The 22,113-nt window shown below is 44.1% G+C and overlaps 2 non-coding genes across 2 annotated transcripts; both read right to left on the bottom strand.

The window, feature by feature from the left end:
* Positions 1-6,226: 6,226 nt before the first annotated feature.
* TRNAM-CAU (transfer RNA methionine (anticodon CAU)) lies at positions 6,227-6,299 on the bottom strand. Its single transcript has one exon. It is a non-coding gene; the product is annotated as a tRNA-Met (tRNA).
* A 14,423-nt stretch (positions 6,300-20,722) lies between these two features.
* On the bottom strand, positions 20,723-20,805 carry TRNAL-CAG (transfer RNA leucine (anticodon CAG)). Its single transcript has one exon. It is a non-coding gene; the product is annotated as a tRNA-Leu (tRNA).
* Between the last annotated feature and the right edge of the window lie 1,308 nt (positions 20,806-22,113).

Raw genomic sequence — 22,113 nt, 5'->3', positions numbered from 1 at the left:
GGTAGGCTGTAGGGCCATCATTTACTATGCTTGTTTAAAAAACAATACAATTGAATATATAATGAAAAAAAGTTTTGTAGAATGCGTTGTTTTTGCCATTTTTCCACATTCTCTGAATTTGCCAGGGCTGCTTTGGGTTCCCAGTCCTGCTCTGATTCTCATGAGCAGTATGTTTCCTCTGTGTTTCCCCTGCTGGCAAAAATGGTTAAAATGTCCAGTTGTCAGGTTCAGAAGCTGTGCTTTTGACACAATGGACAGTTTAGGAGTGAGGGTCCTCCCAGATCCTGAATCCTGGAGCCAGGAGTGGGTGGCGCCTCTTGCTAAATAATGATCAGATGAAAATTCTGTAATTTCAGTAACTTTTTTAAATGATATCTGTAAAAAAAACACCATTCAATCTGTAAAAAACACACCATTCAATCCCTTGCTTTTTTTGGAATTCGTTTGGGACAAGTTCCATAAAATGCATTGTAACCTGAAGTGCTAAATGATGTTTGGTAAAACAGAAATATATGTTGCATGGGGAAAGGTCGAAAATTCTGACATTATATATGCAAATTGTATGTGTAGTCGAGTGAACGTTTTTGTATTAGGCGAGCAGGCGAGAATGGAGATTTTCTTAGCTTTAGTGAAGGAAAGTCTTGATTTTATTAAAACACGGAGGCGAGTATTATGCTTATCTTCTCTTGCTTTAATTCAAATAGCAGCCAAGAAACTACAAATCCCAGCAGACCCCGCTGGGAAACTACAATAACGAATATGTCATACAATATGTCATAGAGTATGTAACCAATCAGATGCACAGAGGGGTATAAACATATTGGCTGATAGCAACAAGTCCTCTTTTCTTGTAGAGCAGTTAAGATAGTCTAAATAAAGGTATTATCAACAACAAAATAATACATGCCAATATGAATGAAAATAGAGCCTCCAAACGATAGACAACATGAATAGTCTTTTGATCCAAATTGGGAATGAAGAGGTCTTGGAATAGAGTCGTTTCATGAGTCGGAGAAGATGCCGCTTGCGGAGTATCCTGGTAGGATGAAGGCAGGATCTTAAGTTGACTGGTTGGTAGTGGAAGTTGTACCTAATGAGAATAAAGGGAGGGTTAATAATGGACCCAAAGCGGTGGGATAATACTCGCCTCCGTGTTTTAATAAAATCAAGACTTTCCTTCACTAAAGCTAAGAAAATCTCCATTTTATTACAAGCACGGAGGCTCCTATTATGCTTAGTTCAAAGCATAGAAATTATTGAATTAGCTACATGGGATACAGGCTTGCAATAAAAGGTTCTAAAAGTTGAGACATTTGACCAATCAGCGGACTTGAGGATGTCCCCTAAGCTCAAACCTGTCCAAAAGGCTTTGGAAGCCATAGCTCCTCTGGTAGAATGGGCACCGAAAATGGAGGTGTTAATGCCAGCCAATTCCATCATCCATTTCACCCATCGTGCTAAAGTAGTGGAAGTTACAGGTTTATGAGGGGGTCTGAAAGAGACGAGGAGTTGAGCTTCAGAGGACTTCCTCAAATCCTTGGTTCTAAAAATGTATTCCTTCAAGCAATTTCCTACACATAAGTTAACATGCTCAGGAAAGTAAGGATAAAAAACAGACATTAAATTAGTTTTTGTTCGTTTCTGTACCTGAAAGAAAACACCTTGAGGGGTATACTGAACTGAGGTCACATCTAGAGCTCTAACATCAGAAATACGTTTTAGAGACACCAGACAAAGAAGCATGGTTAATTTAGCAGAAAGCAACTTTAGAGATAAAAGGGAATTAGGCGGTTGAGATAAGAAAAATCGTAGCATTACATTAACATCCCACATGAAATTGTACTTCGGTAAAGGAGGTTTGGTAAAACGGATTCCTTTCAATAAACGACAAATCAGAGGATGTTCACCGACAGGTTTATTGTTTACTCTGTCATGTTCCGCTGAAATAGCCGACCTGTACATGTTGACCGTTCTGTAGGCCTTTCCTTGGGCTGCCAAGGAAGCTAAAAAATTTACAACTAGGACTATATCTGCTGAAAAGGGATTGGCACCCCTGAGCAGACACCAATTATGCCAGACAGACCATGCTGACTTGTAAGCTTTGGTTGTGCCAGGAGCCCAGGCCTGTCGTATGAAGCTTGCAGCTTCCTGCGAAATTCCTGGGGTTCTCCAGGCAGACCCGAAACCATCCAAGAAACTAGCTGAAGGGATTGACTGATTATTAGGTCGTGGGGATGACCTTGAGGATTCAATAATAGAGATGGGAAACTTGGAAGAAGAACGGGGAGATCTATAAGTAGCTCGAGGGCTAACGGGAACCAAGGCTGACCTTGCCAGAGGGGGGTAATCAAGAGGATTCTGGTGGATTGACGGCGAACCTGCGCCAAAACCCTGGAAATCATTATGAAAGGAGGAAAAGCATAGTTGATTTGATTGGACCAGTCCTGTTGGAAAGCATTGGTGGCCAAAGCCTGGGGGTCTGGACGCCAGCTGTAGTACCGAGGGATCTGGCTGTTTAAACGAGAAGCAAAAAGATCGACCGAGAAGGGACCGAATTTGGAAGAAAGAGCGTTGAATACTGAGGGGTGAAGACGCCAATCGCTCGAATCTTGGAGATATCTGGAACACCAATCTGCGATTGTGTTCATCTCTCCTGGAAGATACTCTGCTCGAAGCGAAATCTGATTTTGGAGACAGAATTCCCATAGACTCTTTGCTAGCTCGGCCAGGGGTTTTGACCGAGTACCTCCAAGATGATTTATGTAACGAACCGCAGAAAGGTTGTCCATCCGGAGGAGAATAGAACAACTTACCCTGTCTTTGGCGAAGGTTTGGATCGCAAAGGAACCTGCAAGAATCTCTAAACAATTTATGTGCAGATATGACTCCTCTCTTGACCATAAACCTCCAGTCGAGAACTGATCGCATCTTGCGCCCCAACCAGTCCGACTTGCATCGGATTCTAAAACAAGATCTGGTGCTGTAGAGAATATTGCCCGGCCATTCCAAGCATCTAGATGATCGAGCCACCATTGAAGTTCGATCCGGGATTCGTGATCCAGCAAGATTAGGTCTTCGTAAGTAAAGCCCTCTCTTAGATGTCGGATTTTTAGACGCTGGAGTGCTCGATAATGAAGGGGACCTGGAAATATAGCTTGAATGGATGATGCTAACAGACCAATTATCCGGGCGAGACCTTTGATCGTAAGTTGTGATTTGCTGAGAACTAAGTGTATTTCTTTCTTGATATGGGAAATTTTTTGGGCCGGAAGATGAAGAGTAGCCTTGATAGAGTCTACGAGAAACCCCAAGAATTCCATGTGATGAGATGGAATGAGGTTGGATTTGTCGTTGTTTATCAGAAAACCTAACTTTTGAAGAAGAGAAACTAACATGTCCACATGTTGTATGAGAGTGGATCTGTCCTGGTGAAGGATTAGGAAGTCGTCTAAGTATACGATAATTCTGACTCCCTGAGCTCGTAGATGAGTTATGACTGGTTTCAACACCTTGGTAAAGCACCAAGGAGCCGAGGAGAGGCCAAATGGAAGACATGTAAATCGATAAAATTGGCCGTTCCACTGAAATTGTAGAAACTTCCTGAAGGAGTAATGAATGGGAATGGAAAGGTATGCATCCTGTAGGTCTAAGCGGACCATCCAATCGTTTGTTAACAACGAATCTCGGAGATGGAGAATAGATTCCATCTTGAAATGGTGATAAACGACAAAATTGTTGAACAATTTGAGGTTTATCACAGGACGAAATTTCTTGTTCTTCTTTTGTACGAGAAACAAAGTGCTTGTAAAGCCTGAAGGGTGAGGAGCGCATGGCTCTATCGCATGCTTGAGGAGTAAAGAATGAACCTCGCGAGAAAGAAGAGTGTTTTGCTGTTCGGAAAACTTTAAGGGTTTTGGATGATGATGTTGGAAAGGAATCGAGTAGAGTTCTATGTGATATCCTGAAATTGTCTGCAGGACCCAAGGATCTGCGGTTAGAGACCGCCAATTTGTCACAAACAAAGCCGTCCGGCCTCCCACCAACAATGAGCCACAAGGAGGAACGCTTACCTGCGTTTTGGGAGCCTCTGGACCTGAAGCCACGTCTGAAGGAGCGATACCTTTGTGGATAGAACTGTGGCTTGTACTCCTGAGGGTATGAAGAGGAGCCTCTGGTCTGATTGACCGCACCCCTCTGGGTGTAGCGGCCGGCAAAGCGGCTCCTGCCTTTGCCGGCTCTTCCAAAAACACGGGAGTGAAAGATTTTGTTCATGGAAGACTGCGCCTTGTCCATTGAAGCAAAAGTTTGAACATATTTGCTGAGTTCTTTGAGGAAAGAGTCTCCAAACAGCAAACCGTTGGCTTCTGGACCCGTCTCCTTGGTTGCGAGAGAATTGAGTTTAGGGTCGATTTTAAGGAGTAGACTCTTCCGCCTTTCCTGTGCCATAGAGGCGTTAGCATTTCCAAGAAGACATATCGCCCTTTGGGCCCAATTAGAGAGTACAACCGGATCCACTTTCTTGCCCTCCATTCTAGCCTCTTCTGCTAGATCCAAAATTCTAGTGAGTGGACCGGAGATATCCAGCAGCCTGTCCTGACAGTTGGTCCAGGCTCTGTCCACACCTTTTTTGGGATCTTTGCCAAATTTTGTGAAAAACATTATGATATTTGGATCAATGGCCGGAGTATTAGTGATGTTGTTCGGTAGTGAAGGCCTGGGGCACTCAGATTTGAGTCTGTTACGTACCAGTTTCTCTAGAGGTTGACGTAAGTTCTTAAGTACGTATTCCGATACATGATCACAGGGAGTCCATTCAGTGGAATTTGGGTGACGGATAAGGGATGGGTCAAACATCGGTTGGCCCGCGAAGTCCACTAAGGTATTTTTTAATTTTGTTTGAGAAGACTCTCCCAGTTGACTCAGAGAAGTTTTACGCCTCTTCTCCGTAGGCCCTGGCCAGATCATTATGTCTGGATCCTCCTTATCCGAATCTTTATCCGAATCTGAATCACCCATGTCATCATCAGTATCTCCCAGATTAGTGATCTGTATAGGAAAGGAAGTGCTAGGGGTGGAAGCCTGGTTAGAAACTTTCTTAACCGGAGAGTCGGAGTCATCCTGAGCCTTGTCTGCCTTTCTTTTTTTGGATTTAGAAGGCGAGGCTGAAGAGATTAACTTTCTAATAGAGGCCTCAAATGTTTTAGAAACCCCCGAGATTGAAGCAGAAACCGCTTTCTGGACCGAATCTTTAATAAAAGAGTCCAAATCTTCCTTGAATTGCTGAGCGTCATCCTCTTCTGAGTAATTTTCCATATTCCGAATAAATAACTAAAATTTCCCTTTCAACAGGTTAAATAAATAAATGAAAGAACCAACCGTGAAATAAAGTGCTTGTATTGAGAAAAAACGGTGTTTGACAAGCCCAGTAGAGTGCACTATGACGATGTCGTAGAGGTTTAAAAAACCTTTCCAAATGTAAAGGCGCGACCGCAGCCAAAGAAAAGGACGAAGAAACTTGAGGCAAAGGAGCGCTGCCGAACGCGTGTACGCTGAAGCAATGCCGCAGAGAACAGCCGGCAAGCCTCAGCTGAAGAGAAAAAACAGCTGATCTGACGCGCGTTCAGCTGTCAGAAGCTCCGTCCGCTCGCTTGAGAGGAATGCGGCGGATAGAGCGTGCGCGCGCGCCCCAGGCGTTCAAGTTAGAACGTTGGGGCGCGAAGCGAAGGGAAAGGAATTTCCCAAATATTCAGGAGAAAACGGAATGATACGGAATATAAGAAGACAAAACAACATACATTAAGTGGAAAATTCGAACAAACTATGCCCAGGTTAAATATATACACGCAAAACGAAAATTAATAAATGAGTAGAAGATAGTACTTATCTTGACTGCTAGCAGCAAGAAAAGAGGACTTGTTGCTATCAGCCAATATGTTTATACCCCTCTGTGCATCTGATTGGTTACATACTCTATGACATATTGTATGACATATTCGTTATTGTAGTTTCCCAGCGGGGTCTGCTGGGATTTGTAGTTTCTTGGCTGCTATTTGAATTAAAGCAAGAGAAGATAAGCATAATAGGAGCCTCCGTGCTTGTAATAAAATACAGTTCAAATGTAAATGCATGATAGAAATCAATCCTCTACACGCAGCATGGTGTATTTATAAATTAATCGTGATGCACGTTTTGCCTCAGTAATATTTTTTTTAAAAAAATATCACTGTGCCCTCTGTGAGGCTCGAACTCACGACCTTCAGATTATGAGACTGACGCGCTGCCTACTGCGCTAAGAAGGCTCCGGAAATAAAACTTCCGAAATCCCTATGTGAGGCCGTCACCGGCGGCGTACTCTGTGGGATTATTCCCTTTTCATTTTTGGATGACATTATCCTGCTTATTTTTGGACCACAATTTATATTTCTCTACAGCTTTGTTCTCTCTGCTGAAGGGGCATTGTTTTATTCGAAATCCTACACCGGTGCCCGCCCTCAATTATATTAAAAAACAAATAACAGCAGTCGACACCAAAAATAGGTTTATCAATCAAAAAAGCGAAATAACTACGGAAACAGGGAGAGGCTCCTCGGCGAGGAAAGGCGGCTGTTCCCCGGGCTCTTCGCTGTGCGCGATGAGAGGCCACGAATGGGCAGCAAAGAGGCCAGGCAAGTATTCACCACTATGTGGCCCTGTGCTACTGCGCATGCGTGCAAACGGGCTCAAGTCTTCTCACTCGTTCTCTTTGCGTAAGATATCTCAAAAGGTGCCTTCGGTGGATCCTCTTTGTTCATTGGTCCGTTCTGGTGTCATTCAAGCCTGGAGTCTTCTCACCATGACAACCAGCACAAAGCAGTGGGTCAGCCCTCTTCACCCATTGGCTCTGTTGTTCTGTGAGCGACTAATCACAAGCTCACCTTACTGCTTACTAAGCAGTATTATTTAAATGTGTTGAATATGACTGTAATTTAACCAGTGCTTAAAAGAGGTGGGCGAGCCAACAAATTAACAGGAAGAGCCGAGCCAAGAGTGAACAACCTAGCCCTGAGTAAAGGGATCTAAATCATGCAACAAACATCATGTGAAAATGAGCGGCTCTTAAAATAAAAAAATATATATATTTCTTTAACATGCAGAAGTGATTCAGCATAAAACATCAGATTATTTTTCAACAGTGCACCTCATGAACTCAGGCATTACTAGTGTTAACGCAGAAAAGGGAGAGACTGTAAAATAAAATATGTGCCAAGTATCACACACTTTGGTCAGGAAGGGAAGCCAGGATTGTCCCTGGTTTTCTGGTTCACATTAGGCGAATTACCCACTCTATGGCTTCCTATTTCTTTCCTTTTTAATACCCAAGGTTTATGCTTTATTTTTAGTTCTATACACATGATGATAGAGCGTGGGTGGCAGGCAGAAGCAAAAATAAAGCTTGTGCGTTTTGTGCTCAAGACCTGAAACAAAGCCAGGCTTCTGGCTGGAGCTTTCAGTGGCTCGCCCAACTCTAGTGCTTAATTTGTGATCCACAGCCCGAGGTCTTGTTCATACTGGTACTGTAGGCTGTACTACCTACTGGAACTGCAATTACTGCCATATGTCAGTTTAAATACTTCCTTCTAAACATCACTTTCCTATAGATGTAAAAGTTTGGATAATTCCAGGCAACCCAAAGCATTAAGAATGGCCTGGACACTCTAAACTTATTTTTAAAATGTGCATTTAATTGTTAAACTGATGTGCTCCATACACAAATAGACAGTGCCACCATGTGGTAGACTGCCATAAGTAAGTGTTGGTGTTAACTATTGGGGGTGGTAACAAACACCGGAAAACAAAGGCACACAATAAGCACTAAGGGGCATATTTATACTTGTTTTGTGCCAAATTTGTGTCATTTTTAAAACGCAAATTCGGTGCAAAACTAACTCCATATTTATACTTTGGCGCTAGACGGGTTATGGAGTTAAAGTCATTTTTTGGACGTGGAAACCTACCTAGCGTCAATGAGATGCAAGGTAGGTGTTCCCGTGCAAAAAAATTACTCTATCGCCTTAGGTCCATATTTATCCCCGTGCTAAAATCACGCACGGGGGGAAGGGTCAAATAATGGTGCAAAGCTTGCTTTGCACCATTATTTAACACCTGGGTCAGGGCTGGTGGTAGGGGACCTGTGGGCCTATTTCCATGGTGGAACACCCTGGAATAAGCCCACAGGTGCCTCTCCAGGCCCCGGGGACACTCCCGCCCACACCAGAGGGACAGTGGAAGATGGGGGACCCCATCCCAGGCAAGTATAGGTAAGTACAGGTAAGTATTATTTTTTTATTTTTTAAAGTGCCATTGGGGGCCCTGATGTGGGCCCCCCTACATGGCACTGGGTGCAATGGCCATGCCCAGGCGATCCTGGTCCTCTGTGCTGGCCATTGGGATGGTGGGCATGACTCCTGTCTTTTCTAAGACAGGAGTCATGTGGTATGGATGGTTTTGCGTCAGAAAATGACGCTAGGCTGGTTAGACTCATTTGCCTAACTTCATTTTAAGGTGCAAAACCCCCTTCTCCCATACCGCCACTCCCACCCGGCTAACGTCATTTGTTTTTACGCTAGACTACCCTTTGCACCGGCTTGCACCATTCCATGAATATGGTGTCCGGCTGGCGTTCAAGAATGGTGCAAGCCGGTGGAAAACCTTTTGATGCAACACTGCATTAGCAGTTTTGCACCAAAAAGAATAAATATGCCCCTAGGTGCCATTTTAATGTGTTTGCCCTAGGCAAGGTGGTACATGCATGGCGCAAACCTTAAGTGAGATTTATGAAGCCACAAAAGGCCACTTTGTATGGCACCGAGTGTCTCTATAAATCTGAAGTAAAGCAATGCAGCGCAAATTGCTGCATTGCTTTAATCTGCACTAGGGAGGCTTTCCGTGGGCATTGCATGTGTGTTCACACTCAACTCACGTGGTGTTTGACGCATTCCCAGATTTACCAGACCTGGTAAACCTGGGAATGCACCAAAAAGATACGCCTCCCCAGGAGCGGCGTAACGAAGAGAAATAATTTAATTTCTCCTCGTTTTTCCTCCTTCTATGTGTGGTGCATTGTGCAGCACACATTGGAAGAGGAAAAAGCCTCAGGGACTGTTTTTTGGTGCAGGATGGTGCCCCTTCCTGCACAAAACCAATCCATCATGCAATGGAGGCACCCTTGCACGATGATGCAGGGCGGCCTGTGTTGGCACTAGGCTGCCAAAACAGCACCAGCGCAGGGAAAAAGACACATTCCTGCCCTTTCCGATCCTACCCTTTGCCTTTCATGCAGTTCAGCGCAGCAAGGTGACTTGCTGCACTGCGTGACAAATTCATAAATATGCCCCTTAATTTAACGTAGCTGCCAAGGGGTGACAACGTGAGCAAGTCCCTACTGTTCACCCAGTCACACACTGTATGATGGGATAATTAAACCTAAGTGTTTCATTGAGAAAATGAAACTATATATCCCAGAAAGCAAAGCATTTATTCTATAAAAATCCAGGATTAGCTAAAAAAATCTGAACCTGCCAGCTATGGGTATATAATGAGCGATTCTGTGAGTCACTAGAATAACTAGTTATCAGTGCCGTCCCTGGCACTAATGAAATGTGTCTTTCCCTCTATGTATTCCAGTTCCATTCTCCAGTGCCAAGAAGCAATTGAGTTGTTCAGTGTGGCAATATAAAGCAAAAAAAACAACATATAAGGGCATATTTACAACCCCCTGCAATGGCTTGCCCCATCTTAACATCTTTTTTTTTTACGCTAACGCGACTTTAAGGAGGCCATTCCCCCGTGCCATATTTACAAAGTGGCACAAAGCATGTATTGCGCAACTTTGTAACCCCTTTGCGCCACATTATGCCTGTGCCAGGCATAATGTAGGTAAGGTGGGCATCCCCCGCAGGGAGGCCCCAAAAAATGACGCAGAGAACTTTACAAGATTTCACTGCGCCATTTTTTCCATCATTTTTAACGCCTGCACAAGCAGGCATTAAAGTGATGCTCCTGTATTGACCCATCGGCCTCCCTGTGCTTTGCTGCACTAGCGCCAACATTTTTGGTCCTAGTACAGCAAAGCGCCAACAACAGCACCAAAAACTTTGACCCTGTTGCAGTAACAAACGTCATGGTGCATAGGAACTGTAAATACTGCGCAACCATGGTGTCATTGGGGGAGGCGCAAGGGGATGCAAGAAAAGTGGCGCATCAGGACTAAACACCACTTCCTTGCAAATATGCCTCATAGAGTTGCAAAGAATTCCAGGTTCATGCGTGACTAGTTAGTCTAGTCAAGTTTTTCCATTGAATTCTTGGAATTGTAGACCTGGTTAAAAGAGTTCTAGAATTCTAAGAAAAAACTGGGACTGGGGTAACTAGTTGAGCATGGAATTGAGAAACCTGGCAGCTATGAAGATAAACCAGATGGCTCTTTTATATTTTGAGTGACAGCATGTCAAGACAAAGCACACGAAGAGATGAAAACAAGATTGAGGAACAGAAAAAAATTAAAAGAAGACTTGAAGGAGGAAGAACACGAAAGAAGGCTGACAGGGACCAGAGATAGAAATGGTAAAAATATTTTCAGTGTTCCAGGAAAAATAGCATTCTGCCTGCTTGAGCTCTATCCACACACTGAACAAACCCCACTTTTCCAAGTCATTGGTTGGGCAGTTTCCAGGTTAGCCATTAAAGCTGCTGCAGTGTCCCACGCTATGGATACACTGACTCTGATGGGACAGCTGTGCCTGAATTTGTGCACCTACCAGTTTGGCGCTAATCCTGCAGAGAACAATGGTATGCACCCTTTTAACGCCTGTCCGGAGCAGGTGTTAAAAATAGCCGGTAAAAATGGAGCATTGGAATCTCTTAGATTCCACTGCGCCATTTTTCAGTCCCCCCTAATGGGGGAACGCCCCCTTTGCCTACATCATGGCTGACACAGGCATAATGTGGCACAAGGCGTACAAAGTGGACCAGTACATGCATTGTGCCACGTTGTAAATATGGCGTGGTGAATTTGGCCTCGCTGGGCCACATTAGCGCCATAAAAAGTGACACTAATGTGGCGCAAGGAGGCATTAGGCTCTCTTAAATCTGGGTCCTAGTGGGGAAACATCGATTACATCTGCGCTTAATTTTTGAAGTCCAGAGAGATTAATTAAAAGCAAGACCTTGACAAAACTGCAAATATTCATTTTTGGAACAGCAGTGACTGTAACGAAATACAGAATTGTCATTTCAAAGTTTTGTGAGGAGAGTAGCTCAAGAAGATGCCCAATTAGACTGCAGGGGACAAGAGTACAATAAAAATATAGAAATAAAGAAAACAAAGCTGGGATCAAGGCCCGTATTTATACTTTTTGACGCTAAACTGCGCTAACGCAGTTTAGCGTCAAAAAGTTTAGCGCCGGCTAACGCCATTCTGAAGCGCCATGCGGGCGCCGTATTTATTGAATGGCGTTAGCCGGCGCTAGCAGACCGGCGCTGCCTGGTGTGCGTGGAAAAAAACCACGTACACCAGGCAGCGCCTGCGTTGGGGAAAATGGCGTTAGGGCGTCTTAAAAATGGTGCAAGTCAGGTTGACGCAAAAAAATCGCCTCCACCCGATTTGCGCCATTTTTAACGACGCCCAGACGCCATTTACATGACTCCTGTCTTAGTAAAGACAGGAGTCATGCCCCCTTGCCCCAGTCATTTTTATGGACGGGAACGCCTACCTTGCATCTCATTAACGCAAGGAAGACGTTCACGCAAAAAAATGACGCTCTTTCCTCATACTTTGGCGCTAGACGCGTCTAACGCCAAAGTATAAATATGGCGTTAGTTTTGCGCCGAATTTGCGTCGAAAAAAACGACGCAAATTCGGCGCAAACGGAGTATAAATATGCCCCCAAGTCTTTTTAGACCAGAATTTGAAAGGAGGATGTCAAAAGTGTCAGTAGGAACCTTGGGCAGGTGTGGCCTTCATTTGTGAGTGTGTAAAGGCTGCCACTTGAGGTCAACTGGTTGCTGCAACAGAGGAGTTTTCTTCTCTCCTCCTCTGTCCTTTCTCCCTGGGGTTTATGAGCAGGGTCATTTGTAGGGCAGCGCTTGGACAGCGCAGCTATTAGACTGACATGCTGCTCCCAATATATGTAGAGTGGGATTTTGATCTGTCCATTTGACTGCTTGCTTTTTTTAAATCTGCCTCTGACGTCTTGGCTCTTGCCCGTGGGGTATTTATCTCTCAACTAATACTATTGGCTGTTTGGGTGTGTTCTTCCACCTCCACTTCAATGCTTACATTTAAGTTCATGAGAGACTACTTTAAAATTATAACCACCCTCTCACCTCCGCGTCCACTCCTGCTAGCTCCCTCCTGTGTTGCTTGCTTCGAAGTCCCAATGCTTAAGATGTTAGCACTTTAACCCCTTATCTGTTGGCTTTGCCAAAGCTTGTTACACAAGGCGAGAATTTTGGTACAACCAGCACCGGCAAGAGGCAAAACATATATAGATTTGTGTGGCGGAAGATAGATTCTTCAAAATCATAAATTGCATTTTTTCACTTGAAAAATGTGTTTTCTTTTTTACAATGTCAATAAAATGAGTGTTAATGCACATTTCAAAGTGTTAATGTAGGAATGCTCCAATTGTTATTAGAGACAGGGTTGCACATATTATGCTGTCTTTCCTGCTGTTTATTTTGATAGCAGACAGTTATCAATAATAGAAACATACTTAATGCAAGACAAAAACTGCAATACCCAGCAAACCTTTCTGGACTACCAATGTGTACTACACAGTTGTGCATTAGCAAGGCCAATGGAATTAAGCAGCACGTGAGGACCAAATTATGTGACAGCATGGACTAAAGAATACAACAAGAAAAGACAAATTATTTTGAAGGTATGTGGCACTTTTTGGGTCAGTAGGCCCTCATTATTTTGACTTTTTTACACATTAACACTATCGGAGCAAGGGTTTCACCTCCTTAGCATAAACATTTTTATTTGAATCTGTACATTCTGCAGCAGATGATAGATTATGAGGCCAATGTGGTAAATTGGGACTTTCCTACATTGATACTTGAAACATTTGCATCTTATGTCAGGCCTGGAGGCTACCATTATGCTATTTACAGTAATTTACAAACAGAAAAACAGATTTAAAAAAGTGGTGTGTAATAGAAAGCTTTAAAAGTGTTTGCTGAAGACCATTCAGCCTCTCTCAGAATATCTTCTAACTTAGCTTCGGTTCGAAAGGCCTCTGAAACCACAGCTCCTCTGGAAGAATGTGCCAGAAGTGTGGAAATATCAAGGTATACTTGTGACATAATCCATTCAACCCATCTGGCTAAATTAGAAGGTGAAGCAGGGTAATTTGGTTTTAGGAATGAAACGAGTAGTTGACTAGGAGATGTCCTCAGACTTGCAAATGTGCAAGGCTTATATTCCTTCATTGCAATAATGTAGATGGTTTTGAAAAACTGGATATCGCTCTGTAAAGGAAGGAGTTTTGTTGTTCTAGAACGGGAGAAGAAAACCCTTCCCTGGCTAACAGATCCAAGACTTCGACCCAGAAATTATCTTGCTGTGGTAGCCCCTGATAATCAGGAAGATCCATTAGAAAGTGAGTCTGAATAATCATGTTTTCCGGAGTTTCCTGATTCACATAAGAATTGGTCAGATCTCAAGTGGAATCAAGGTGGTGGTATGGCACAAAATGATGTCCCTCCCCCACAAAACATGATGAGGGGCCTCTGGGTCTCCCATGCCTCACAGACATTCGTTGATTTTGGGCTGAATGGGGCCTGCTGTAGGATTGGAAGGTGCCCCTGAAGGTTTGGAGGGCCCCTGTGTTGCAGGGGCATGCTTTAGGCCCATGCTGGAGACAGGTAACAGAGGGCCATGAACAGCACACACCAGTCCTACAGCTTTAAGCAGGCTGGAGTCCTGAATCCTTTTAAAATGTGCTTTGAATCCTGGGCCCCAGGGAACAGTGAGTGTCCACCTCCCATCGAGGCCTGCAGGGCCTATGGTACATGCATGCCTCAGCGCTCTCTCTCTCTCTCTCTCTCATGTTGGAGGTTTGCAACTTTCTGCTTAAGAAAACACTGTGGTGTTTCTCGAGCGTTTTACTATAGTTTCAAGAATTGTGCAGCGAAGACAGGAAGGGTGAGGACCCTCCTTCTGGATGGGGTAACCTGTGACCTCCACAGCACCACAGGGCATTCCACAGACATGAGCCTTTTATTCTGTCAGGACCGGAGGCTCCGATTATGCTTTCTCTTTCTTTACTGACTTAAACAGCAGCCAATCAAATACAAGTAACAGAAAAAACTACACATCCTAAGATGCTTAACATCCTATCACATGGTCCAATCACTAGCCATGTCCTCTGCAATAAGTCATTTGACCTTTGATGTCACTTCCTCTTTCTTTGCTGCTTCGCAGCAGATAAGTACACGATTTATTTCTCTCTGTTATTTTCATGTTTATTGGATGTTAATTGCTGTAATTATTTCGCTTTCAAGCGTCGCGATTCAGCGCGCTTTTCATTTGTGTATTTAAGCGACCGGGCGCTTTGGTATTCTGGCTTTTTGCCAGTTTTTGAAGCCCTTTATTGTAGTGGAGCGGGAGCGGAGCTGCATTCTGCAGTCTCCTTTCTATTTCCCTTACATGCGCGCGCGTCCCTACGAGCCGATCCACTTTCCCTTTTGGAATCGATCGGCTCGTGGATTGCAGCGCGTGTGTGCAGGGGCCCCCAAGTCACCGCAATTGCTCCCTGACGCCCAGCAGCATCAAAGCTGACTGGGTTGTAAAATAAAAGTAGGCTACGGCTGAGAGTGCTTTCAGGCAGCTCCCTCCACATTCTAATCAAGGGCATTCCATTTCTGGCCTGAATTTGGGGGTTCTGCACTCCCCCATTTATAGCAAATTATCTGCACGCTATATATTAATATATCAAAGGTACTTTTCCTTAAGACTCCGATCATGGCTCAGTGGGATGACCAGGAGACTGAATATTATACAGAGGAGTTGGGCAATCAACTAGAGGTAGATCTAGTGGAAGCCCTTGACACCAGGGTCCAGCAATCGGTAAATGATGCCCTGGTGAGAGCATTGGGCCCCTTCTCGGGGCAGCTATTTGACTACGCCCGATCTCAGGGCTGGATGCAAGGACAACAACAACCGCAAACTGAACCGAAAAAAGCTAAGGATATATCAAAAAATTTAGAGTCTGGAGCCGGGGTTAGTGAAATTCATGCGGACGCATTTGATAAATTACGCAAGAAACATAATAGGGAGCATAACTATAGTTCTAAGAAAGATGCCTCCTTCTCTCCCTCCTCCTCTGATAAGAATTCCTCTTCTGACGACTCTGATGACTCGGATTCCCTGATTCCTAGTAGAAAAAAGTCTCAGAAAGCGACACCCCACTGCCAGGTCTTGGACTTCGACCCCACAGAAATCATACACCCCAGATCTTCCAATTGGGTCCAACCTCCCGAAGTGGCTCAATATGTCCAATCCAATCTAAGAAAGAGCTTCGATAAAGAAGTCAGATCTCGATTAAAAGCTGAATGCCCCAGACCTGACCTAGAAGGCAAGGTATCTGACACACCAGAAATAGACCCTACCATGGTCACCTTTATGAGAAAATTTGCGAAAGATCCCAAAAAAGGTTTGGATCGATCCTGGCGTAAATGCCAAGACAAACTGTTGGATTTGTCAGGTCCTCTGACCAAGATCCTGGAGATAGCCTATGTGACCAAGGAATCAGGCTCTCCTGTGGACACGGATGTCCTTATCGGTTGGGCACAAAGATCCATTTGTCTTTTAGGAAATTCTAATTGTGCTATTTCTGCGGAACGCAGAAAATCGGTACTAATGCGCATTGACCCAAAATTGTCGGATCTTGCAACCTCGGAAGCGGGTCCTTCGGCTGAAGGACTGCTTTTCGGATCATCCTTTATTAAAGACTTGGCTAAGTTTTGCTCTACCTTTTCTTCGCTAGACAAAGCCCAAATGTCTCTCAAGAAGGTTTTTAAACTAGGCCTTTTTGTCAGGGCCGGTCATTATGGGGGACGTATGCCCGGCCGAGGAACATACAACAGTCCCCAAAACTATTATCCGAGAGGCAGAGGTGGTTGGTACAGTGAACAGGACTCCACCTTCTATCCTACCCGCCCCAGAGGAGGACGTCCTCGTTTCCGCAGGGGCCATCGCAGAGGGCAACAAGGAGCCATACAGGACTCAAGTTTCACAGGTGAGCATTATCCATTACTCTCAGGTAAAGCTTGGGGCAGAATAGCATTATGCTTGGAAAATTGGAAACGGATCTCCGGAGACCCATGGATTCTCCAAACGGTCAAAGGGTTTCGTCTGGAGTTTATCAGTACCCCCTCGCAGCTCTCCCCTCCGTCACAGATGTGTTTTTCCCTAACAAATCAAAGTTTTATAGACAAAGAAGTGCAGGCTCTTTTAGACAAGGGAGCCGTCCAGTTTACTACTCCTCACCCTTACGGTTTCCTCAGTCCTATTTTCGTTGTAGACAAGAAAGGAGGAGGTCACCGTTTAGTCTTGAACCTAAAGGATTTCAATCAGTGGATCCTCTACAGACATTTCAAGATGGAGGGCATCCACATGTTAAGAGATATCCTCTTGGAAGGAGATTGGATGGTACGTCTGGACCTGAAGGACGCATATCTGTCGATTCCAATTTTTCCTCCTCACAGGAGATTCCTGCAATTCCAATGGAAAGGGCAGTGCTTAGAGTTTCGTGCCCTTCAATTCGGTCTGTCGTCAGCCCCTTGGTGCTTCACAAAGCTCCTGAGGCCTGCGATGGAATGGCTCAGGGCCAGGGGAGTCAGATTAATTATATATATCGACGACATTCTGCTGATGGCCCAATCTCCTCAAGTCCTTCTAGATCACTTGAATTGGACCATCAGCCTTCTGCAAGATTTAGGTTTCCTTATCAATGTGCAGAAGTCACTGTTGAAACCCTCCCAGGTGATAGAGTTCCTGGGGTTCCAGATACATTCTATTCTATGCCAACTTCTTCTCCCCTCTCAAAAGATTCGCAATATCAAGAGGGAATTGAGATCGATACTTTCCAGTCAAACCGTCTCACTGAGGAATATAGCCAGAATAGTGGGCTTATTAGCTTCGTCTATTCAGGCGATCTTCCCTGCACCCCTTCACTATCGAGCACTCCAGAGGCTCAAAATCAGACATCTACAATAGGGTCTGAGTTACTCGGAACAGATCCCATTGACCGCCGAAGTGAGATCAGAGATTCAATGGTGGCTCCATCATATGGAAGCTTGGAATGGCAGGGCGATTTTCAGATCTCACCCAGAAGTAGTAATAGAATCCGATGCCAGCAGATGGGGTTGGGGAGTACGTTGCAACTCCCTAGTGACGGGACGGGGTCAGATGGTCAGAATGGGAGCAAACCCTTCATATCAATTGCCTGGAACTGCTGGCAGGATCTTTTGCCATTAAGAGTCTCTCCCCGCAGAAAACAGATTGTTGCATACTCTTACGGATGGACAATGTATCAGCAGTGAGATATGTCAACAAATTAGGGGGCACGAAGTCCCAGATTCTGGCAGAGATTGCCAAAGATTTCTGGCATTATTGCCTAACTCAACGTCTAGTAGTCATAACAGAATACCTTCCTGGGGACCAGAACATCATGGCGGACTGGAACTCCAGATACCTGTCGGATTCCAGCGACTAGAAATTGGACCCTCAGATTTTTGCTCAAATAGTCAGGGAATGGGGCAATTGCGAAGTGGACCTGTTTGCCTCACGACTCAATTGCCAAATTCCAAAATTTTACAGTTGGCGTCCAGACCCTTGTGCTATAAAGACCGATGCCTTTCTTCAGGATTGGTCCCAGTTTCGAGGTTATGCTTTTCCTCCATTTCTGAAGATTGCCAGGGTATTGTCTCAGGTGCGGAGACAGAAGACAGAGATTGTTCTGGTGACACCCTTTTGGAGAGCACAGCCTTGGTTCCCCATAGCTCTTCATTTAGCTTGTGCCTCTCCTCTTCTAATTCCGCCTCGTCGGAATCTTCTATTGAGTCCGGAGGGCCTTCAACATCCACTGGTCTTGTCAGGAAAGTTGACTCTACTAGCCTGGTTAATTTCAGGTCTAGATGGAGTACCCCAGACGTTTCGATACATTAAGCAGGCCTGGGCCGGTAACACCCATAAAAGATATGACTCAGCCTGGCGCAGATGGTCTAGTTGGTGTGATGGAAGGGGTGCCAATCCAGTGGAGACACATATTGGTATGATTGTTAACTTTCTAGCAGAACTTGCTAGTTCTGGTTTGGCTTATCGGACGATCAATAACTTTAGATCTGCTATTTCAACAGGGCATTCTCATCTAGAAGGTAAACCCATTGGAGAACATCTGTTAATTTGCAAACTTTTGAGGGGTATACGCCTTTCTAAACCTCCTCAACCTAAATATTCTGTATTATGGGATGTTAACATTATTTTAAAAATTTTAGATTCTTGGCCTACCAACAGGTATTTGTCTCGCAAGCAGCTTTCCACTAAGCTGACCATGCTTTTATGTCTTATCTCTTGCAAAAGGGTTTCAGACGTCAGAGCTTTGGATTTAGCTGGTAGAACTTTTTCTCCACAGGGAGTCACTTTTTCAGTGACAAGAAGGACTAAAACAAATTACAGGTCAGTATCCTATCCAGTTTATACTGAAAATTCGAAATTATGTGTAGTTCAATGCTTAAAAGATTATGAAGTTGTCACAGAAGAATTTCGACAAGATGTTAAAGGTCAATTATTAATTTCTTTGCAAAAACCTTTCAAACCAGTCACCTCAGCCACTTTGGCCAGATGGAGGAGATGGTTGATGAGTGAAGCAGGTATTGATACCTCTGTATTTGGGGCTCATGCTGCTAGAGGAGCTATGGCTTCGAAATCTTTTGCCTTGGGATCCCGGTTAGAGGATATTATGAAGGCAGCAGATTGGTCTTCAGAAAATACTTTTCATAAGTTTTATCACAAACCAGTATTGGATGTAGCTACTTTAGTAATGGAACAGCTTTAAACTAGCATAATCGGAGCCTCCGGTCCTGACATAAAATAAAAAAAATTCTAGCTATTGCGTCAAGAATTTTCAATTCTATTAAGGACACGGAGGCGAGGATTATCCCTCCCTTCTGTACAATGTGTATTGAATATCAATTATTGTGAATATTTATGATTTATTGTTAATTCCCTTCCATTTATTGTCAATTATAGAAACATCAGTTTATTGAGACATTTTCGATTTCGTTGGGATATTACCTGCCTGTTTGTTGTTACAGGTTCTGATCAGAAGAATTCCTGAAATTCTTAGCTTCAGAGAAAAGTTTGGTTTTAACGTTTTGCCAGGTTGGTTCTCCGGTGTTGAGCTATCCAAGAGACGGATCTTTAGTAAGAAGAAGATGTTCATGGCTCCGAATTTCGAGATGGCGTAAGAAGTTTCGTTTTCAAGTTGATCTTATCTGTTATGACCAAAGAAAGAGGAAGTGACATCAAAGGTCAAAGGACTTATTGCAGAGGACATGGCTAGTGATTGGACCATGTGATAGGATGTTAAGCATCTTGGGATGTGTAGTTTTTTCTGTTACTTGTATTTGATTGGCTGCTGTTTAAGTCAGTAAAGAAAGAGAAAGCATAATCCTCGCCTCCGTGTCCTTAATAGAATTGAAAATTCTTGACGCGATAGCTAGAATTTTTTTTACTCCAAGGGATCTGCCTTTGTGTTTCATTTGTTTGAAGGAGGTTTAATCAATCACATTGGAAGCCAATGAGCAGAAGTTACTAATTATGGTGGAACACAGAGATAATTGCTGTAAATATTTTTGGTCTTTTCTCCAGATTGTTTTATGGCCAGTGCAGAGACCCTTGCCTTTAATTTTGGCTAATTCTGTTAGACAGAGTTTTAGAACATGCTTTAAACTCTTGACTATTAGAAGCAGTTTGTTTTTAAGCCTTCATAACGTTTTTTGTACAAAAAATATCCGGTCATATTTGTATCCTTTTTTCTCCCACATGTAAGGGATTATAACCCCATCGGGAGTTTGTGGATTCTCCCAATGAGAACTGAGAAACTAGTCCAAATACATTTTTTTAAACAAAAAAAGCGGGATAGGGGGACCAGTCCATGAAAGTTTATTTTATTTGTGTGTTGTACTAAGATCACCATCTTCTTAGTTTTCACATTCAGGGTGAGTTGTAAAGAATATTTGTTTTCACTATAGTTTTTGCAGTTTTGTAAGTGGTGGTGAATAATATCTATTTTTGTGGTTTGTCTTGTACTTAGTGGGTGAATTTGTAGAGCTAGTTTCTGAAAAGGAGACACAAATTCCAAAGCCACCAAGGGGCCATTTGCTTTGATTTCTCATGAGATCAGATTTCTAAATAAACTATTCGCTAAATAAAAGAAAAGCGAAATGGTTGTAATTGGGATGAACTGCAAATTAGACGCTTTTGTGACATTCTAAAGCAAAACACTGTTTGAAATTCCCCAAAGTGTACGATATACTCACAAATCGGTGAAATATTACCAACTATACTAATAAAATAATACTTTTCGGATCAAATAGATTACATACTCACAAATCAGTGAAATATTACCAACTATTGTAATGAAAATGTAATTTTAGGGTGAAAAAAATGACATGTCAGAAGTGGGATTCGAACCCACGCCTCCAGAGGAGACTGCGACCTGAACGCAGCGCCTTAGACCGCTCGGCCATCCTGACAGCTGGCGTCTCTCACAATGCCACCTTTGATCACTCTCGGTTCGTGTCCTGCTGCTCTTCGGTCGGGGGTTTCCAGGGACAATCGACATGGATAGGAGGCCGGTGGGTGGAGGAGTGAGAGAAGGGGAGGGAGGAGAGAGAGTGAAGAAAGGAAGAGAGAGGGAGAAGATGGAGAGGGAAATGAGGGACAGTGGGAGGGAGGAGGAGAGGAAAAGGGAGAGGGAGAGCGGGGGCGGGGCCTGGGGGAGGGAGCACAAACATCACGAGATGCTGTGGGCGGGGCCGAGCCCGCCTCACGTGGAGGCGTCACGTGCCCAGCGCGCGCCCAGGGAGGGAGGCACGTGCCCTGGAGACCCGCCAGAGCCTCAGCCGACCTCGGAGGAGGCCCGAGGGCAGGGCGGCCCCCACGTGCTGCAGCCCCCGAGGCGCTCTGGGCCGCTTCCGGACCCCGGTGCAAGCGCTCTTCAATCCTGAAAGCAGCTACACCAAGGTCCTTGCAGCCACTTAGATGACAGCGCTCCCAAATTTAGGAGCGAGGCTCCAGCAATTTTCCTATACATTTTTTTTTTATCTTTCTCCCGCATAGAACTTCTTTGACTCGGGTGCAAGTTAATGCGACAGTTTATTTCTCCCCGTTTGATTTTCTGATTCTACCTCGGATGTGTTACCAAGGCTTGACCCGTGTGCGCCTTCTACCTGGGAATAATAATGCCAAGAGCCAAACTGAAAAAATGCAGAAATAAAATGTGCAAAAAGGGCACAAATATTGTTTGTGTGTTGTTCCCCACTTTTTGGGTAGATGTGTAAATTCTGTGCAAATAAGTTGAGGACACCTAGCGTACATTTGTATTAGAGGCTTTTGGCATGCAGTTTTTAAGTCAGCGCTTTTGACGTATTGCTTCTGTGGACTTTTAACCATGCCCATCTCATGTCCATCACTTTCATTTGTTCTTGGGCTTGCCTTTCAAAAATCCCTTGATGTTATTGGCAAATGCCTTACTTTTGTCCCGCCCTGAGGATGGTTTGTTACCGCCTTGCAGACTGACCCTGTTAAACAGCTTATTGCACGATCACTCACATAATTTCCTGTGGGCAAAATTATTTTTCTCTTTTGTCTCTCCCCTTCTGCGACCATGGCAATTTCAAGCGCAAACTCCCAACTCCCCTTCGCGTCGCACTCCATGGCGCTTTCAAGTTTCACATACTGCGAACTCGCGCAGAGGTATTGCAGGTGTTTGTATACGTGTTTGTCTGTTTTCATCTCCGTGTTTATGTGTGCTGAGTTTATAAACCTTTGAGTAATTGTGT

The sequence above is a fragment of the Pleurodeles waltl genome, chromosome 4_2 (assembly GCF_031143425.1).
Source record: "Pleurodeles waltl isolate 20211129_DDA chromosome 4_2, aPleWal1.hap1.20221129, whole genome shotgun sequence".
Taxonomy (NCBI): domain Eukaryota; kingdom Metazoa; phylum Chordata; class Amphibia; order Caudata; family Salamandridae; genus Pleurodeles; species Pleurodeles waltl.
Note: the sequence above shows the minus strand (reverse complement) of the source record. Positions and strands in the feature narration are given on the sequence as shown.